This window comes from Lactuca virosa, chromosome 4 (genome assembly GCF_052849685.1).
Source record: "Lactuca virosa cultivar CGN04683 chromosome 4, Lactuca_virosa_CGN04683_v6, whole genome shotgun sequence".
In the NCBI taxonomy this organism is placed as follows: domain Eukaryota; kingdom Viridiplantae; phylum Streptophyta; class Magnoliopsida; order Asterales; family Asteraceae; genus Lactuca; species Lactuca virosa.
In genome coordinates this window covers 226,601,913-226,622,821 of record NC_136429.1, presented here as the reverse complement: position 1 = coordinate 226,622,821, position 20,909 = coordinate 226,601,913, and the positions used below count along the sequence as shown (strand labels likewise).

The 20,909-nt window shown below is 37.1% G+C and overlaps 1 long non-coding RNA gene and 1 other non-coding gene across 2 annotated transcripts; both read left to right on the top strand.

Annotated features, from left to right (window-relative positions):
- Positions 1-7,197: 7,197 nt before the first annotated feature.
- LOC145108047 (uncharacterized) lies at positions 7,198-9,125 on the top strand. Its single transcript, XR_013708058.1, has 2 exons — positions 7,198-7,327; positions 8,577-9,125. It is a non-coding gene; the product is annotated as an uncharacterized LOC145108047 (long non-coding RNA).
- Positions 7,469-7,617, top strand: LOC145110562 (small nucleolar RNA snoR135). Its single transcript, XR_013709939.1, has one exon. It is a non-coding gene; the product is annotated as a small nucleolar RNA snoR135 (small nucleolar RNA).
- Positions 9,126-20,909: the final 11,784 nt, after the last annotated feature.

Here is a 20,909-nt window from a genome sequence, read left to right as displayed (position 1 = left end):
TTATTAGGTACCTTAGATTATAGGTCTTTTTACACAAAAATGAACATGGGTGGTGTCATTTAATAGGACAAACACCTTTTGGCCCTACACTAAATGATTTAATTTTGTAATTAGTCAAATTTTGAATTGTGAAATTGTTTTGAACACAAAAAAAAGGAAGAAAAATGATAAATGTTTTTGCACTATATGAAATTTATGATAGTTCTATGTATCATCTATCACAAAGATGACTTTGACATATACAAAAACAAAAACCTGTAAAATAGAAAAAAAAATGTAAAATACGACAAACAAAGGTGGGTGAATAATAATAAAAAAAAGGAATAAGAGACTAGAATAAAAGCAAGAAATATGTATCATCAATAACGATTAAAAACAAAAATCATACAAAAAGTGATGCTACCCATCTACCTTGTTACCTTCCACACCCTCTATCTAAATTAGAATGACTATAAAAGATAGAGTGAAACTATCTATTGTGCATTATTGTTTCCCTTAGATTACCCGGTACGGGCCACCAAAACGGCGGCGGTATAACGGGGAACCCCCCCCCCCCCCCTTCTCGTTATAAAAGCATTTTTCGTCTCCGGTGGTAACGCACACGAGAGAGAACGTGAAATTTGATTGACCCTTGTTTTTTTGAACGTTAAGTTACCGTTGAAAAAAAAATTAATTATTTTTTTATCCATAACTACCTACTATATATCACAATTTTTTTCCACACAATTCCTCTCTTTCTCTATACAATTTCAATTATCTTCAAAAAAATTATGGATCGTCCAACGATGACGGTGCCTATATATTCTTCACTATGATGTATTAATACTACACTAACGAGATGCTACAACCAAACCCAACTCCTCTACTCACAAGACGTGCGATGTTAAATAGAGATCGCGAGGCTGGAGTCGAACGTCTATATCGAGATTACTTTGCAGAAAAATGTGTGTACGGGTCAGATGAGTTCGAAAGAAGATTTCGTTTAAGTATGAATGTGCTCCTACGTATCGCCAACGCCTTAGAAAACATATATATTTTGTTTAACTTTAATACTTACTTATCACAAAATAAATACAAATTTTTACATAGTATACATGTTAGGTATGAATTTTTTTAATTGAGATATGATGCAAGAGGTAGGCGAGGGTTTACAACGTTGCAGAAATGTTCTGCGGCGATTCGTTTGATGGTTATGGGGGAGTCACCTGATACCATGGATGATTATATTAGAATGTCCGAAAGAACTGCAATGGAGAGTTTGTATAGATTGTCAGGAGGTGTTGTTGAAACATTTGGAGATGTATATTTGCGGAAACCTTCGTTACATGATTTGCAAGAATTGTATACGGCGCATGAAGAACGACATGGGTTTCCTGGAATGATTGGAAGCATTGATTGCACACACTGAAAATTGAAAAACTGTCAAATAACATGGGAAGGGCAGTATGCAAGTGGTCATCATGAATCGCCTTCGTTGGTATTAGAGGATGTTGCTTCCCAAGATTTATGGATTTGACATGCATTTTTTGGGGTTGCAGGTTCCAACAACGATATCAATGTCCTTATCAGTCATCAATATTCGATAATCTTTTGTCAGGAAATGTGGGTGAATAATAAAAAAAATGGAATAAAATAGACTAGAATAAAAGCAAGAAATATGTATCATCAATAACGATAAAAAACAAAAATCATACAAAAAGTGATGCTACCCATCTACCTTGTTACCTTCCACACCCTCTATCTAAATTAGAAAGGAACATAACTTATTAAGGTAATTAACTTTTCGGTTTGTTCACATCTGGATAACTATTTTTTTTTGTACACATCTAGATAACGAACTTGTTGGAAGTGTTCACATATGACCATTATGACCTGCTGTAGCAAGTTACATCCGGCTACAGCAGGTCATAATGGTTATATGTGAACACTTCCAACAGGTTTGTTACCTAGATACATACAAAAAAAATAGTTACCCAAATGTGAACAAACCGAAAAGTTAATTACCTTAATAAATCATATTCCCAAATTAGAATGACTATAAAAGATAGAGTGAAACTATCTATTATGCATTATTGTTTCCCTTATATATATTAATTTTGGTTAACTTGTCAAACATCCAACGCCACTATAATTGATTTAAGATAGTGCTTTTCAAACATTATATTAGGTACCATCATATGTTGTTACAACTCAACATCTCATTTCGAGTATTAAACATCATATAATAACTTTCATCATTACATTAAGGAATAAGTGATGCAATATAATGTACTTGTTGAACCATTTAATATAATATTAAGCTCATTATATTCACCATTGTGTAATATTTACATTATATAGTTTCTACTATTAAATATATTATGTTAAAGAGTTAAAAAAACATATTAAAATAGGTTTAATGTCATAACTCATACAATGACAATCAATAATAAAAAAATTATTATACTCAATAAGTCAATATTTCAATCATTTTTTCTAATATTGATGGTCGGGACTAGGGATAAGATTTAGAACCGGAAAATCGGACCGGAACCGGAATATATAGAACCGGTTCCGGTTCCGGGTTTAAAAATTGGCTTTATCCGGGTTCCGGGTAATCCGGGTGTGGGTCTATCGGGTCCGGGTAAACCGGGTCTAAAAACCGGAACCGGTGTTAGGAACCAGAACCACTTTTAGGGTCGGAACCGGTTTTTGTGAAACGATTAAAAGATACATATCTCATTCGTTTCAACTCCGATTGACATGTGGTTTTTTCCAACGTGTAGTTTAAAATTTGTACATGATTTTAGACTATAAATTTGCCATTTTTAGTTTTATATTCATCGACTTACAGTTCCCCAAAGTCGAGATATCAAAGTTGAACGTTTTTAGTTTTTCAGTTTTTTTGTATTCTGTGAAAGTTTTAAAAGATGCATATCTAATTCGTTTGATGTCGGATTCACATGTGGTTTTTTCCAACTTGTAGTTTAGAGTTTGTACATGAGTTTAGACTATAATTTTGTCATTTTTGGTTTAATATTCAATGATTTACAGTCCCCCGAAGTAAGGATATCAAAACTGAAAATTTTCAACTTTTCAGCTATTTGTTTTTGTACTTTGTATTCTGTAAAAATGTTAACACATGCATAAACATTCGTCTAAAGTCGAATTGACATGCAGTTTTTTCCAAAGTGTAGTTTAGAGTTTATACATGATTTTAGACTATAATTTTGTCAATTTTGGTTTCATATTCAATGAGTTACAGTCCCCCAAAGTCAGGATATCAATATGAAAATTTTCAAAGTTCAACTCACTAAGTAGTAAGTAATTACCAAAAAATTCTGGTTTTTCCGGGTTTTCCGGTTCTAAACCCACTTTATCCAGTTCCGACCTACCCACTTTGATGTTTCCAGGTTTTCCGGTTCTAGACCCACTTTACCCGGTACCGTACCCGGAACCGGTTCCTATATACCGGTCAGGTTTTCGGTTCTACAAAATCCCGTTAACCGGTTCCGGATTTTCCGGTTCTAGACCCACTTTACCCGGTACCGTACCCGGAACCGATTCCTATATACCGGTCAGGTTTCCGGTTCTACAAAATCCCGTTAACCGGTTCCGGGTTTTCCGGGTCCGGGTCCATCCGGTCCGGGTTTGGACCCACTTTCTGTTAAGATTTATGGAGTCATGAACAAATTGACAAGTTCCTAAGAGTTCAAGGACCATAAATGTAACTTGACAAATTAAACAATTGAATTGTTTAATATTTGTTTATTGGACGGTGAGTGGACTGCAAAAGTATTAATTGTTTAATATTGAATGGACGTACATATCGGCAAATCAATTGTTTATTATTTGGACGCATCTTTTGCATTGTCAAACAATGGACGGCAATAAATATTAAATTATTAAATGACGACTCCTTTTTTCTCAATTGCGGCAATTTTGTCAATATGGACGGCAAATTTGTGTGAATCAAGAAAAGTTTACGGCACATCTCCTATATATATATATATATATATATATATATATATATATATATATATATATATATATATATATGTGTGTGTGTGTGTGTGTGTGTGTGTGTGTGTTGTGTAGCAGAGAATGTGTGCATCAAATATAACTTGTAGAGTTATAAATTGTAATCTTATTGAGTTAATAAGAAAATCTAGTTGCAGCCCGTGGACGTAGGATTTACACCGAATCCGAACCACGTAAAATCCTTGTGTTCTTTATTGCTTTATTTTCTCGTTTCGTTTGTGAGTGTGTGATAGTGTTTCCGCTGCGTGTACCCTGTCTCAATTCCTAATAACTGGTATCAGAGCCTGGTTAGCAATGTTTGGAGGGTACGATCGTTTTTTTTATCACGCACGAGTGTACCTGATTTGTCTCTTGTTTGTCATAATGGCTGAAGACAAGGTTGTAATCGAAAAGTTCAACGGTTCTGATTTTAGCTGGTGGAAAATGCAATTAGAAGCATTGCTATGTCAGAATGACTTGGACATGGTACTCGGAGACAAACCGGAGAAAATGGAAAAAGCTTTTGAAGATGCGTGGAACTCAAAGGACAAGAAAGCCAAGGCGGTTATTACATTGTCATTGACGAAGAGCGTTGCTTTCAACATCATGAATGAAACCACGGCGCGTGGTATGATGGAGGCTCTGTCAAATATGTATGAGAAACCATCGGCGGCTAACAAGGTGTTCTTGATGAAGGAGTTGTTCACTACAAGGATGAATGAGGAAGGCTCAGTTACGGTTCACATTAATAATCTAAATTCAATTCTGTCCAGATTATCATCTGTGGGAATTAAATTTGATAATGAGACGCAAGCTTCGCTGCTACTAGCTTCTCTACCTGATAGCTGGTCCGGAACAGTTACTGCTGTTACGAGTTCCGTGGGGACCAGTGGTATGACTTTTGAAGGGGTTAGAGATTTGGTTCTAGGCGAGGATATCAGACGCAAGAATCAAGGTGGATCTTCCTCTTCTGATTTATTAAATGTCGGAAGAGGTAGAGGGAATAGCAGGAGCAGTGGGAGTCGGGGAAAAAGTTCTTCTAGAACTTTGAAGAATGTGAAATGCTGGAACTGTCAAGAAGTGGGACATGTTAAGAGTCAATGTCCAAAGAAAGAATTGAACATTGCTGATGCTGAGAATTTTTCTGGGGATGATGCATTGTTACTCAGTATGGAAAGTTCTGTGGACTCTTGGGTCATGGATTCAGGGGCTTCGTTTCACGCCATGGACAATGGGGAAACGATGGTGAATTTGAAAGAAGGAGATTTTGGAAAGGTACGTTTGGCAAATGACGAGATGCTTCAGGTAACGGGCATGGGAGATATTGATCTAGTTACTTCATTAGGAACTACATGGAGCCTGAAGAATGTCAGGGTTATTCCGGAGCTGAAGAAAAAATTGATTTCTGTTGGTCAGCTGGATAAACAAGGACTGGAAGTAAGGTTTGGTGGTGGTAAATGGATGGTGGTCAATGGTAATTCGGTGATTGCTCAAGGTTTGAAGCGTGGGTCATTATATATGGTTGAGGTACCTGCTGAGGGAAGTATGACCGTCCCTGTTAAGCAAGACAAAATCTGGTTCGCTAAATCTACGGCTAAGAGAGTTCATTTTGCAAACATGAATTCTGGAGCCAAAGAGATGTTAGCTGAACGAGTTCGAAAGTCTAAACCATTCAGGGGATTCTGTGACAGTGGGAGCACGGGGTGTGTCCCGGGTACAGTTACAAAGAGCCGTTGGGTTTTGAAGACTAAGACTGGAAAATTCTCTCTTGTTTGAAGTTTGCTATGTTTGGAGAGTGTTAGTGGTCCTCGGTGTATCTCTGGATCTGGTGGAGTGTCCAAACCGGTTGAGACAGAGGATGAGTTGGTGGCGGGATTAGCCACGGCTGAGTTGGAGCTAGTGAGAACTTCAACTGGCCCTTCTAGAAATTGATGATGAGGGGCGGCTGCAACTAGAGAAATCAGACTAAGTTTTAGCTTGTTCTTTGGAACTGGAAGCTTGAAGGACTTGGTTGTTTTTTTTTTTTTTTTTAAGATTTTTGGAGTAATTGAGAGTTGGATGGCGAAGAAAGACTAATTTGTTCAAGTCTCCAAGTGGGAGATTGTTAAGATTTATGGAGTCATGAACAAATTGACAAGTTCCTAAGAGTTCAAGGACCATAAATGTAACTTGACAAATTAAACAATTGAATTGTTTAATATTTGTTTATTGGACGGTGAGTGGACTGCAAAAGTATTAATTGTTTAATATTGAATGGACGTACATGTCGGCAAATCAATTGTTTATTATTTGGACGCATCTTTTGCATGGTCAAACAATGGACGACAAGAAATATTAAATTATTAAATGATGACTCCTTTTTTCTCAATTGCGGCAATTTTGTCAATATGGACGGCAAATTTGTGTGAATCAAGAAAAGTTTACGGCACATCTCCTATATATATATATATATATATATATATATATATATATATATATATATATATATATATGTGTGTGTGTGTGTGTGTGTGTGTGTGTGTGTGTGTGTGTTGTGTAGCAGAGAATGTGTGCATCAAATATAACTTGTAGAGTTATAAATTGTAATCTTATTGAGTTAATAAGAAAATCTAGTTGCAGCCCGTGGACGTAGGATTTACACCGAATCCGAACCACGTAAAATCCTTGTGCTCTTTATTGCTTTATTTTCTCGTTTCGTTTGTGAGTGTGTGATAGTGTTTCCGCTGGATGTACCCTGTCTCAGTTCCTAACACTTTCATCCCTAGTCGGGACCCATTTTTAGTTTGTCAATATTTTTTTTAGTTTTCATTACACCAATGGAATATATTTCAACCGCTTAGCATTGTCATATTTGATTTAACGGTGGACTGTATGTCAACGTTATTTAAAGATAAATGAACAAATTATACCATACTCGATGTCAATAACATAAATTCAATTTCAGATATTTTATATAATAGATGCCAATCACATATGATTTAGTTTCACATAAAAATATACATGGTTGAAATCCAACGAAAGACAACCCAAAAAAAACCTATTTAGTTTAGAGTGAACTAATTTATTTATTTTTATTTATACAGTATAAACTACCTAAAAGGTAAATTGAATTGGAATTATGTTAATTTAAAAAGGCCGGTGAGACTAGAATCTCTTTAGCGAAGTTCATAATTTCATATATATAAAACATCAAAACTATAAATAAAATGGGCCAGAACATCTCCATCATTCAAGCCCACGTAAACCACAATCACATTAAACCCTAGCGCTCTTCTATTTATTCCATCCATCAGCCACATCTTTCTTCAACAGCGAAGCATGGTTCTAGGTTCTAATTCTTCCTTTTCTTTTTATTTATGTATACTTCGATCTATGTTTTATTTTTTGTTCATGTGATTCGCCATTAAGATAATCTCTAAAACATCTGATATTTAACGAGTAGTTTACTTATTAATTCTGGATTAGTTAAGAAGCAGAGATAGTGTGTATCGGCGTTGTGCTATTTGATGCACTTTGACTGAAAGAGTTCTCTGCGACATTAATGTGACATGGGAAAGGTGGGCAGTTGTGTTCCATTTTTCTCGATTGGAATCTTCAACAATCATTTTTCCCACATTCTCTCTTCTAATATTATCATATTAATCCACTAATTTGTTGTCAAATTGTTAAGTTGAGGGCTATAATATGGATTTTCAACAAATTTGTTGTGTTTATGCGTTTTTCAAATAAATAGCGGCCAATTCTTTTAAGTTCTATATATTTGTTTTTCTGTCCAAGATCAAATTAAACATTTCAAGTTAAATCATTCAAATATGGTTTTCTTAGTACAACCAGTTTTACCAAGGTTTTTTATGGTTATGATTCATTATTTTGATGATTTGATACAAGATTGTTATGACGTAACTCGTTATTTTTTTAATTCTTTTTTTTTCCATTTTATAGTTGCATAAATCACATCAATGGATCAAAATCCAAATACCCTTTCACCAAATCTGAACTCAAACCTAAAACATGTTATATTTCCTATGGGATTTGCTTGATATTAGTCTTAATTTAATTTTACTCAACGCTGCAATATTTCACCTCACATTCATTGTAATTTCATCACTATATTATTGTTTATGGGACTATGATAAAATTTTAACAAAACATTTTCTGGTTTTATCATTTTGTATTTCAAACGCAAGCAACATTTATTCAATAACAATAGTAATTGTTGATGAAACTTAAGTGGAACAAGTCGAAGGTAGTATTGAAGGAAAAATGGTCAAAAAAGTTTTGTTGGAAATTTGTTGAAATAGTTTTGATGGTATGACAATTGTGGCGAATTTTGGATAAGTAAAATAAAATAAGACTTGTATTTAGCGAAGATCATGCTGGGTAGGAGGTGATTAGGTTTAGGATTGATGGAGAGGGGTGTTTTGGTTTTGATCAATTGTTTTAGTTTGTGTAATTGTTTAGTAGAAAGAAAGAGATGAAATTGTGTAAAAAAGGTATAAAGCTATGTAATTTTAGGTTAAAAATGAGCAATTTAAGAAGAAATGACATTTATTGGTACCATTGCCTTTCCTCCATAGGGCGTTCCTTTGAGTTGCATTCTCGACGACAAAAGACGGGCGATATTCTAGAGATGGCCACGACGTCGAGGATCTGCCACTTAGGCACCCTCTGTAATGTTTGTCTCTAAATATCGACCAACCTTACAACTGATCCTTATTTGTACCATGATTGGTGCCGTATTTACCTTAAAACATATACAAACAAGAATATGAGATAATGGTTTTTAATTAAAACCTAAAAACATAAACAAACAAAATAACAAAAAAATGAAGATATTTGTTTTAACAACTTTAAAGTTTATTATTTCATTTACCATTGTTTGGCAAATGAAACACAAACTTGTTTAAAATTGGAGGATTCTCAGCCTAAGACATTTTACAACTATTGACAAAAATTCCACATAGTCTACAACTATAACTTAGACTTGCTTTCTAGTTTCGAATCTTGTATAGTTAGTAGACAACCTTTGTTTTGTGGCACACATCAAAATCAATGCACCGGGAAAAAAGCCCTATTCTGATTTTGTACATCTATTGAAATATTGAGTTTTTTATTTGAGTACCCAATTTCAAGAACAACAAAAACAACTATCGGCCCCCTTTTTCTCTTTCATTCTTAAAACATGCCATCGAGATTCAAGATTTTTGGATTTCCTGATTTTTTTGTTCTTAAAATACATGGCAATCGTCAATCCTTAATTTGTTCTTAAAGACGATTTCAAGGACTCGAGGTTTTTTTGTTCTTGAAGACGACTTCAAGTTTCAAGATTCTAGGATTTTAGATATTCAATATGTTTTTGTTGTGGATTTCAAAAATGTCGATGGCGATGGTGAAGAGATGGTAGCCTCCCAATACACCAGCAATGTAAGATCTGAACCAAATCTATTCCAGATCTGTTTGTCAAGAACACAAACCATGGAAGATCTGAACAAAATTGACCTTCGAGGTTTTGCTCACCCATCTTCGTGTTTAGAACTCAAGAACCAAATTCAATAATAAATATCACAAAATTTGAAGATTTGTTTCACCATAAACCCGACTTAAGATCTTAAGTTCTGGGTTTGTGTTTGTTTCGGACCAAGAACACTATTTCTTCAGTTCTTGAACACAGATACATAAACGATTTATTGAGTTATTGAAACCAAAATCATTTTTGAAAAGCAAAAGAAACAACATAAATCAAATATGAATATGTGTGCGTGTTCCAGAAACACAGAAAGAGAGAAAACAAGACAGGAGAGAGAATAGTGAGCTTGATTGCAATCTGTATCCCAAAATCCTTTGTTTCCCCAAAACCATTCGTATCCCCACGCAATTTATGAACATCCATTGCAAATCCAACCAATTCCAATGATTTTGGGATCAAGCTTTCGATTTTGAGGGAAGATAATCATTATAACCACTCAATCGATCTTGTTCCTTTTGTAGGAGTTCTCTATATGTTCATAATGGAGTTCCATTGGGGATGTTGGAGAAAACAAAGCAGTTCTTGAAACGAACCCATGTGACAGAAAACGAAAATTTGTACTTTGAAGTTGTGTTCCTATTCTTGAAAATTTTTGTGTTTCTTGAAGCTTTATGTTCTCGAAAATTTGTGTTTTAGAAACGAATCTGTTAGAACTAAAGCCTTCATTTTTGTAATCGACTTTTTCCCAGGTTCAAAATCAAACCAGATGATTGAAAATCCGATTTGTTCTTATTAATCTTTATGTTCCTCCGTCTTCATCTTTGCAGATAAAGTTGCAGATGAACAAGTTTGGTGCAGAAGATTTTTCAAATTTAGTGGTAGCTCTCACACAAACGTTGCAAATGAGGTGGATTAGTTCTATCTTCGTGGCAAATAGGTGACATATGCAAACTGATGATTAGGATGAGGATCACCGGGTGACCCTTTCAAATTTTCCATAATGATATTTTAAAACCTAAAAACAAATGTAACATCCCAAAAATACAACCCAAAAATTTTCGTTTGAAAACTTTACTAAATCATCACATCAAATATTAAAAGATAAATCAATGGATCATGTGTCTCAAAATGTCATAATAAGTTTCTCAAATCAACTGATGTCAAAACATATCAAAATATCTGAATAAAACTCGCAGGATAAACTGAAGCTGTGGTGTGTGTCATGCCATCATCCCGAGCTCTTCCCCTTACTAGCGGAAGTACCTGAAACCAAAAACTGAAACTGTAAGCACAAAGCTTAGTGAGCTCCCCTAAACTACCACATACATACAATAACATATAAAGCAACTACTGGGCCTTGCCCACTGCATCAGACCGAAGTCCGGAAACTGCATCGGACCGAAGTCCGGAACTAACCAGGGCCTTGCCCTCTGCATCAGACCGAAGTCCGGAAACTGCATCGGACCGAAGTCCGGAACTAACCAGGGCCTTGCCCTCTGCATCGGACCGAAGTCCGGAACTGACTGAACATAGCATAGCATAATCATAACTACTGGCATAAACACATATACTGCATATTGCATCAGACCGAAGTCCGGAACACATAACACAAAGACATGCTCGAATCACAAAGACATCAAGCACAATGAACTACTGCATCAGACCGAAGCCCGGAACTACTGCTAACTAAACGGGCCGGCATTGTGGCCGTAGACCCGTTCCTACTAGAAGGAAACTCACCTCGTAACGCTGGTTGCTGAGGTGCTAAATCTGGAACTGTCTGACTGCTGCTCCGGAACTCCCCGGCTACAAATCCCATAAACACTAAATCAGATACTGATAACTAATCTCAGGGTAAAATGACTATTTTACCCCTGGTCCAAGTCAACTTCCTGGTCAAAGTCAACTTTCCAGTTGACCGGACTCGCCGAGTTGGGCCGCCAACTCGTCGAGTCCCTGTTCTCATATCTAATTCTCTGCCCGCTACTACTCGTCGAGTTTAGCATAGGCTCGACGAGTTCCACTTCGATGCTAATAACCAGTCCATCTTCAACTGACTCGCCGAGTTGTATGAACAACTCGTCGAGTCTGTTCTTAAGGCAAGAAGATTGCTTTGGACTCACCGAGTCAGGGCGCAGACTCGCCGAGTCCCTCCATTACTAGATCTACGTCTCAACTCACTGAGTCCAATTCCCACTCACTGATTCCACTCGCAAACTCTCAAAGGGGAAATCTCGGGGACTCGCGACTCGACTCGTCGAGTCTGAAGGACAACTCGCCGAGTCCCAAGCATGCCATTACTATACAGTTGATTTCTCTCGATTCCAATGCATCCAATTCGTAGATCTGGGTTCCTAGGACTGATTTCACACGTAAAGTTTCTAACTTTACGTTCATGCATGCTCAAGATAAGCTAAAATGCCCAAAAAGGAGTTAAAAGAGGAGATCTAGGTTTGGAATGGGTGCTTAGCTCAATAAAGGTGGCAACCTTGAGCTTAAGGAGTCCTGAAATGCTTAGATCTGAAACCCATTCGACTTAACTACTCAAAAATCGACCTCAAAGTCTAGAAAAGGCTCAAAAACCACACTAGCAAGCTTTTAAGGAGATCTACATGATGACAAGCCAAGATTCAAGCTTTATACCTTAATGGAAGCTGGAATGACACAATAAACTCAGATCTTCTTTGCTTCTCTTGAGAACTCCTCTTCTCCCTTCTTCTTCTAACTTCAAAATGCACCAAAATCCTCCACAAAATGAGAAATATCCCAAGAATGCTTAAAGGAAGGCTAGAGTTTAGTAAGGGACGTTTTGAGGGTGATGGAGGCTGGTTTGGGGCGCATAATAACGTTTAAATAGGGTGCAAATCCTTGAAATTAGGGTTTCATCCAGACTGGCAGACTCGCCGAGTCCGAGGATATGGACTCGTCGAGTTGCCAACTTAAACCGCGTGCAAATCCCGTCTCTACTCGACGAGTCGGGCTACAGACTCGCCGAGTACCCCTTTAAGAAATGAAAATTACTTTAATTAAATCACATACTAGAAATGGGGAGTTACAACACAAGTTCGTACCCTTCAAAGACAAGAAAAATCACGTGGGACCATTTAAACCAATATATTAAACACTGTTGGGCTACAATAACAATAACCCATATATATATATATATATATATATATATATATATATATATATATATATATATACACTACTATTATTCATTTTTATATACATATATGACTGAATGTGACATTTTGTTAAAGTGTGACGTTAAATACAAGCTTTGGAGCCATGATGCGTCATGATGAGTTTTTTAGAACATTGTCTTTGTGTCAACGAACACTAAAAAAATTGTGAAATTCGAGATCTTTTCATCAATATAACTTGTATTTCATGGTAGGAAGGAGGATTAAGGTTTCTCCCAAATTTACCGATTACTTCAATGGTTTTGTGAAACATGAGATTTCTACATCGTTAAAAGGGATGACACTTGTTGAAAAATATTGCAATTTATGGACATACTTTTTCTCGTTCTTCCTTGTAAATCGTCTATAATATGTTTTAAACCCTTCCTTTTTTGTAGATTTTATTATTATTATTATTATTATTATTTTGCAAATTATGTCCCCTAACATTCCTTTCATAGGTATATTCATTTTCGTTGATTAAACATGTACATCTCTTTTTATTTATGGTCATATCATTCTCTTTCAACAAATGAAGAAATTCGAGCCTAAAATTTCTATAAACCTTTTCACAAGTGAAGTATTACTACATGTGTGAGAAAAGTGATTCTTGAATCTAAACATCCCATCGGTGCATGTAAAATTACATTATCTACATTGCACCTTTCTGTGGCCCAAGTCCATATCATGGTCCCAACCAACATCAGTCTAGCCCAATGAGTATTTTTCTTATTCCACTTGTGGTTGAAAGTGCAAAAGGAGTCGCATGTGACAATCTAGAAAAATCGGAGATGCACATTCCTTAGAAAAATTGGATTTTTTTATTAGTAAGGAAGAAGGTGATGTGGCCAATAAAAGGCCATATCAACACAATGCTTCCACCTTGGAGTGCCACATGGACAGATGACCTGCTGAAAGGGTCAAACAGACTAAAACTGAAAGAGTTAGCCGGTTTCTTGGGTTTTTCTATTAAAAAATTGAAACTTTTTTGTAAATTTTCCCAAAATAATGAGACTATTATGGAGATTTCCCGTTAAAAAAATCAAAATCTCAAATTTGTATCCCTAACAAGTTAGTGACAACATAAATCCTATATAAGAAACCAGAGGTTTTAAGTTCTTGTAGCACTAAAGAGTCTATAGTTTTTAGGTGTATTCAACTGTTAGTTAACTAGTATAAGGATTAATCGATCAAGAAGATGAAGATTTGGAGGATGTTGACTCATTTGATGATAAGAAAAGTGTGTACAACGAAAATACAATACAATTGAAAAATAACCTAACTATTTAGGACTAAATACATAAACTACCTCTAACTTTTGATAATTACAAAAGAGAACCCTCACATATACTAACACCCCCTTCAAACTCAACTAGGGAAAGTCTGGTCCAAATTGAGTTTGAAAACTAAGAATCGAAAACGACTAGGCAAGAGTGCCTTAATGAAGATATCGACAAGTTGATTAGCTGCGGAGATTGGAAGAAGAGTAACAGTCTTGCGAACAACATGTTGACGGGTAAAATGGCAGTCAATCTCAATATGTTTTGTTCGTTCATGAAAACATCATTGTGAGCAATCTGAATGACACTATTGTTATCGCACCATAGTGATGTAGGTAGAGACTGGGGAGCAACCATATCAGCTAAAAGCCAACGTAGCCAAACTAATTCTTAAGTGATATCAGCTAACGCGTAATATTTAGCTTCGGTACTTGAGCGCACTGTAAGGGACCGTTTCTTACTTCTCCATGATACGAAGGAGTCACCAAGAAAGGAAAAATAACTTGTAGTAGATCGTCAGTCAATCAAGTCACCATCCCAATCTGCATCAGAGAAGTCTTTCAAAATGAGAGATGAGCCATATGAAAAATGAAGACCATGAAACATTGTACCCTTAAGGTAACGAAGGATCCGAAGGACAACTGCATAATGATACGAGGAAGGAACAACCATAAACCGACTAACTAAGTGAATGACATACACAATGTCAGGACAAGTAACCATAAGATAAACCAAGGAACCAACCAATTGGCTGTAAGAAGTAGGATCACTAAGAAGGGTGCCACCCCATGGACCAAGTGAGTATTTGGCTCAAGTGGTGTGGATGCCACTTTTGCATCTGTAATACGATTGAGACAATAAGTCAGAGATATAATTTTCTTGGCATAAGTATATTCCAGAAGCATCAGAAAAGACCTCAAGGCCTAAAAAGTAATAAAGATTACCAGGATCTTTCATTCAAAATGGGAGCTGAGAGACTGTTTTAGTTGGAGAATGCATGTATCTTCACCACTTGGTGGACACATATAGACTTCTTCATCAAGATCACGATTGAGGAATGCATTTTTGACGTCCAATTGATATAGAGACCAACGACGCGCCACATCAATAACTAATAAACTACGGACTGAATTAATACGTGCAACCGGGGCGAAAATGTCCTCATAATCAATCCCATATTCTTGATTAAAACCTTCAGCAACAAGGAACACTTTGTATCTGTCAACAATACCATCAGACTGAGTTTTGACTTTGTAAACCCATTTGGAGCCAATAAGTGACTTCCCAGTTGAAATGGAACAATTTCCCAAGTCTGAGCCTTCTATAAGTCTTGAAGTTCTTCTTGCAAAACATTCTGCCACAGTGGGTTAGACATTGCATCCTTGTAGGGAGAAGGTTTATAATGTGATAATAGAGTGGTGTAGTAGATTCGAAGATTGAGAAGTATCAGAAGTAGGCAGTGGATTTGTACTTGGAAGTTTTGTTTAATCTTCCAAATTAGGAGAGGATGAATCGTAGGGCGAAGATTCGGGATCACGGGTTTATGATTTGTGTAAGTCTAGTGAAACCGACGGATCATTGAAGAAAAGAGAGGACGAAGGAGAAAGCACTTGAACATGGGAGAGAGTAGAGAATGTTTTATGTTCCCAAAAAGTGACATGTTGGGAGATACGAAGTTGTTTTGAAACCGGATCTTAACACTGGTATCATTTGTGTTTAATCATGTAACCAAGAAAACAACACAAATGAGCATGAGGCTTAAGTTTTGAGCGTTCGTGAGGTTGCAACTGAACAAAACATACAACCCCAAACGATAAGAATATTGTATGCAAGAAGAATACCATGAAGGAGTTCAGATGGTGACTTGTTTTGAAGTGTAGGCGTGGGATGACGGTTTATAGTGTAGACAACAGTGAAGGTTGCCTCACCCCAAAATCTCTCTAGAACCTGAGATGAGATAAGGATTATACGAACAATGTATAAGATATGTCTGTGTTTACATTCAACACGACCATTTTGTTGTGATGTTCTAGGGCATGATTATTGGGGAATTGTTCCTTGTTCATGTAAAAAGGAGAGAGAAGACTCCTTATATTCCATAACATTGTCAACCAGAAATACTTTAATGGATCTTGAAAACTGAGTTTGAATCATTCGTGCAAAGGTAACGTAAATCTGGGGCAATTCAGAACGATATCTCATAAGATAAATCCATGTAAAGAAAGTGCAATTATCAATAAAGATAACAAAGTACCATGCCCCACACCCTGTAACATCCCCTAATGGCACGTATCACAATATTGTCTGTTTTGGGCTCCCGACACGAAAACTTCCCAGGGGGTCACCCATCACTGAATTGCTCTCACCCGGGCACGCTTAACTGTAGAGTTCTTATGGGATCAGCTGCCCTCACAACTTTAAAATACATTGTGACAAGGAAGGTATCCACACCCCTTATAAGGAAATGTTTCGTTCTCCTTCCAAGCCGATGTAGGATCAGGTGCAACCCGCCTAATTGTAACACCCGTTAATTCGGGCTAGGCAATAAAGTTATTATAAGCCATAATAATGACTTTTAAACAAGAGATTGTTTAGGATAAATAATCTTAACTGAGTTATAGTATATGTCATAAATAGTGAGTTTGAGATAGGTTACTTATTAGCCCTAATGATCTAAACGAAAGTCGTAGCATTAGGAAAAAACTAATTTGGTCATACAGGGAACGTCCAAATCTGATTTCTATAGATGAAGTTATGATTTTTCTAAGATTTCAGCGTAACAGTGTGCGCACAGAAATCGAGTTTTAGATCGGTTGATTTTTGGCCTAAACAATCTAAATGAGAGTTGAAGATCTCGTTGTTAGGATTCCATTGATATAAAGACAGCCGATAACGGTCATCAGATGAAATAGTTATGAATTTTTAACGGACTTTATCCGTCTAAGCTTGTTAAAAATATAACTTTAAAAATAAAGTCAGAATTAGCTGATGGAGTGTACAGGAAAGTTGTAGATCTTGTCGAGAGCTTTCCAGTGATATAAAGAACGTCGAAAACGGAGTTCGTACGATGAAGATACGAATTTTTAAAGATTTGGAAATTCACATGTGCACGCAAGAGGCGCGGCGTGCACACCTTCTAGAAGGACCATGCAACCCCAGCCAATGATCGTCACGTATCACGCTCTGAGGGGAGGAGCGCCGACCAAGCCTACGCACGACATGCAAATGGTCGGGCACGACGCACACTTGTACTATAAATAGAAGTTTGGGTGCTCATATCTTTCCCACTCCTCCAACAATCTCTCTCGACTATCCCTCCTGTAAACCCCATTTTTCTTTCATTTCTAGCCTGCAACGAATCCCTACAACATCCCTGAGTACGCGTTCGAGTTGTAGCCTTCGAGTAGGAGACCCTAAGTTAGAGTTCTGCCGACTTGGACCCTGGTTCTCATCCATAATCTGTAAGTGAGCTACACTTACTCTGCCCTCACGTAATTTATAATTATAGTTATATTTGTTGTTATGAACCTATAATTAAGATTTATCAGTGATTCCAAGTCATATACTGATTGATCTACTTACGGGAGAGGTATCTAGAATGGTCACGTCGGCTTGGTTGTTGGATTTCAGAAGGACTATATGTTGAAGTGGTCGCGCCTCCCGACTGTCCTGCCTGACTGATCCTTATTTGATAGAACTATCAGTGTTCATTATAATGATTGATAGGTCTAGATTTTATCTAGTCGTGTAGAATATTAGAGTAAGACTTAATGATACTGATACTAGGCCACGTCAAAGGAAAGGTCAGTTGCTAGAAGCGAAACTCTACCCGAATTTCGAGTCATCACTTTAACAAGTGAGGGCATAGTTACTTTCAGACTTACGCATAGATATAAGTATTCTAAATGCTTAATTGCTATGTGTGCTACCTTTGTTGTGTTTAATGTAATTGTACAAATTTGATTACTACTTGATTTATTGGTATGTTTAACATACTTAATAATATGACTGGGTAGTTAGGGGCTGTGCAAAATAATAAATGAGAGCTTGTGTGAAATAGTGGTTGCGATAGGTTAGAGAGAGAGAGAGAGTCGTGTGAGATAATAATTCATGTCTGCCGTGTCTATCTCAAGTACTTTGTACTGTCGTGCTAAACCCAAGTACTTTTGTACTGCCATGCTAAACCCAAGTACTTTTGTACTGCCGTGCTAAACCCAAGTACTTTTGTACTGCCATGCTAAACCCAATTCCTTTTGTACTGTCGTGCTAAACCCAAGTACTTTTGTACTGCCGTGCTAAACCCAAGTAATTTTGTACTGTCGTGCTAAACCCAAGTACCTTGTACTGCCGTGCCTACTGTGATTATACAAAAAGTACTAATCTACTACCGTGTTGTCGCGAGTATTATCATATTGTCATGCCTAATCACCTAGGATTTATAATTGTCCGCTGATAAAGATCTTTTTGGAAAGATCCCTCAAGATCATCATAATAGGATTAGTAAGTGAGAGTGATGGGAAATGGGGTAATTTGGTTAATTGAATGCTAATGGTTATATAATTAAAAATTATAATATTGTGGGTTGAAAACCCTATGTATCTCACCAGGTTTCCCAACCTGGCCCACTCAACATCTTTGAATAACATGAAACAATAATGATGACGCCTGAGGGATTTGAGGAACTCTAGACTATATTAAGATGTTGTAAGTCTTCGTTTATACTTATGTTTCTTGTATGAGTTATAACATCCCGAGTTTTTAATAAAGCAATGTAAAACATATCTTCGAGAATATTTTATGGGACAAATTCTGCATTTGTAAATTAAAACTCTGATTTTAAAATAAGCATAAACTGGTCTTTTCTGGCCGTGATAATGGGGATGTCACAGTTGGTATCAGAGCATTAGTTTAAGCGAACTAGGAGTGAAGATTTATTTCTAGACTTAAACTTAGAATGCTAAGCGATGATAATGAGATGAGTGTCTAGTATATTTTAGGTAGTACCCCTGAATAGACACGAGCGCTAGCTTACTTTATGATAGATGCCTAATTTGCTTCTATGTGATGCTAAATGATTTACACATGCTATAGCTATAATCTGCCTTAGGATGCTATAGGATGCCTTTAGATGCTTTAGGATTTTCGGATCTATGGTCTATTGCTGACCGGATCTGGAAATTTTATGTGTTCAGATTTCTAAACGTTTAATTACGGTATTAGAACTGGCATATAACTTTTTGGAGTGATAAGGAGATTTATACGTCTATCTTCCCTATCTATATTATATACACTAAACTCCTACTTCGGTGTATAGAACATCATGGTGAGGACACATATTGGACTAGGAAACGATAATGAGAGTCGTCAGCCTGAGCCCCGAGCAGTCGAGCGTCCACCTGAAGCAGTGCCAGTAGCTGAACTTGTCACAATGGAAATGCTTAGAGCTCTATTAGCCGAGCAAAGAGAGGAAATAAGGCAGCTAATCCGGGAAAATGGAAGAGAACCCACGGTGCCTGTTGAGCAGCCTGAACTGAATGAAGGTCATTCAGAGGAAGGAAACTATAGCAAGACCGTGAGTCAAGCAGAACCTCAAGTATTTAGGAGGAACAACCTAGATGAAGGAGCTGCTAGGAACAAATGCAAGTATAAGGATTGCATGACTTGCAAGCCCTCATCCCTCACCAGAAAAGAAGACCCGGTGGGAGTTATGGATAGAGTTTCGTAGATGGAGAAGACTTTCATCACCTATGGTTGCACAGGAAGGTTGCAAACCACCTATGCAATGAGACGGTTTAAGGGCTCAACTGTTCGCTGGTGGAACACATTGGGAAAGATAATAAGCCAAAATAAGCCATTACAACTGACATGGATAGAGTTCCTGGTGCATTTCAAGCGGAAGTATTGTTCTACTCAGAACATACTGGAACTGGAGAACCAATTCCTGAACTTGAAGAAGGGGAGTTTGACTGTGGAGGAATACACTAATGCCTTCATCGACAAGATGGAGTTTGCTTTGCGCATTGTTTCAGACGAACTAGCCAAGATTGATAGGTACGCCAAAGGGATACCTTGGGAGTACATTGTGTCGGTTAAGCAGGCACCTACCTTCAAAGCAACAGTATGGGCGGCAAAGTTTGTGGAGGATATAATCAAGTAGAGAACCGCCAATAAGACTGAAGTTGGTGAGAAAAGGAAAGGAGAAGGACTCTCAAAGTCCGATAAGAAAAATAAAATCTCAAGGTCTGACCTTAGTGAGAAGAAGTTTGGGGGTAGTGATGAAGCCGAATGGTGCAATAAATGCAAGAGGAAGCATGTTGGGCAATGCAAGAGAGAAGTGACCTATAATAGGTGTGGAAGACCTGGTCACTATTCTGATGAGTGCATGTATGAAGGAAGAGTGTGCTTCGAATGTAAGGAAGATGGGCATATCATGACGGACTGCCTAAAGAAGAAAGAAGTTGCAAATGTCCTGCCTAAGCCAAAGACAAGGGCATATCATATGATCTTGGATGCAGAAAAAGGTGAAGTCGATGATGCTTGAGGAAGGCAAGGGAGAAAGTCGTATCTTAGACAGTATAAGATCGAGTAGCCCGATGTAATAAGCATGAATAATTATTCAAGTAGTAATATAATTTCCTAATATATGTTATACATTGAGTTTCTGTGTGGTTTTCTTTTACAATAACTTAGTGAACTGCGAGACAATACTTGGGATGAGTATGAGTAGGTGTTAAAGGTAGTAGAGGCCTATACTACCATAAGCACATGACTCGCACTTGAATCAAGGAAAGTCACAAGGTTGCTAAAATCTGGTAGTTGAGTTGTTTTGTTTATTTCCATCATTACCTTTGTTTCGATGATGATTCGTGTTCCGACCCTAGTGGTCATATCAAATCAAGCCCGACTAATCAACGAGGAACGTTCTACATAGTATCTGACTTTAGTCAAATATTGAAGTAGTAAAGGATCGATGTTGTCACA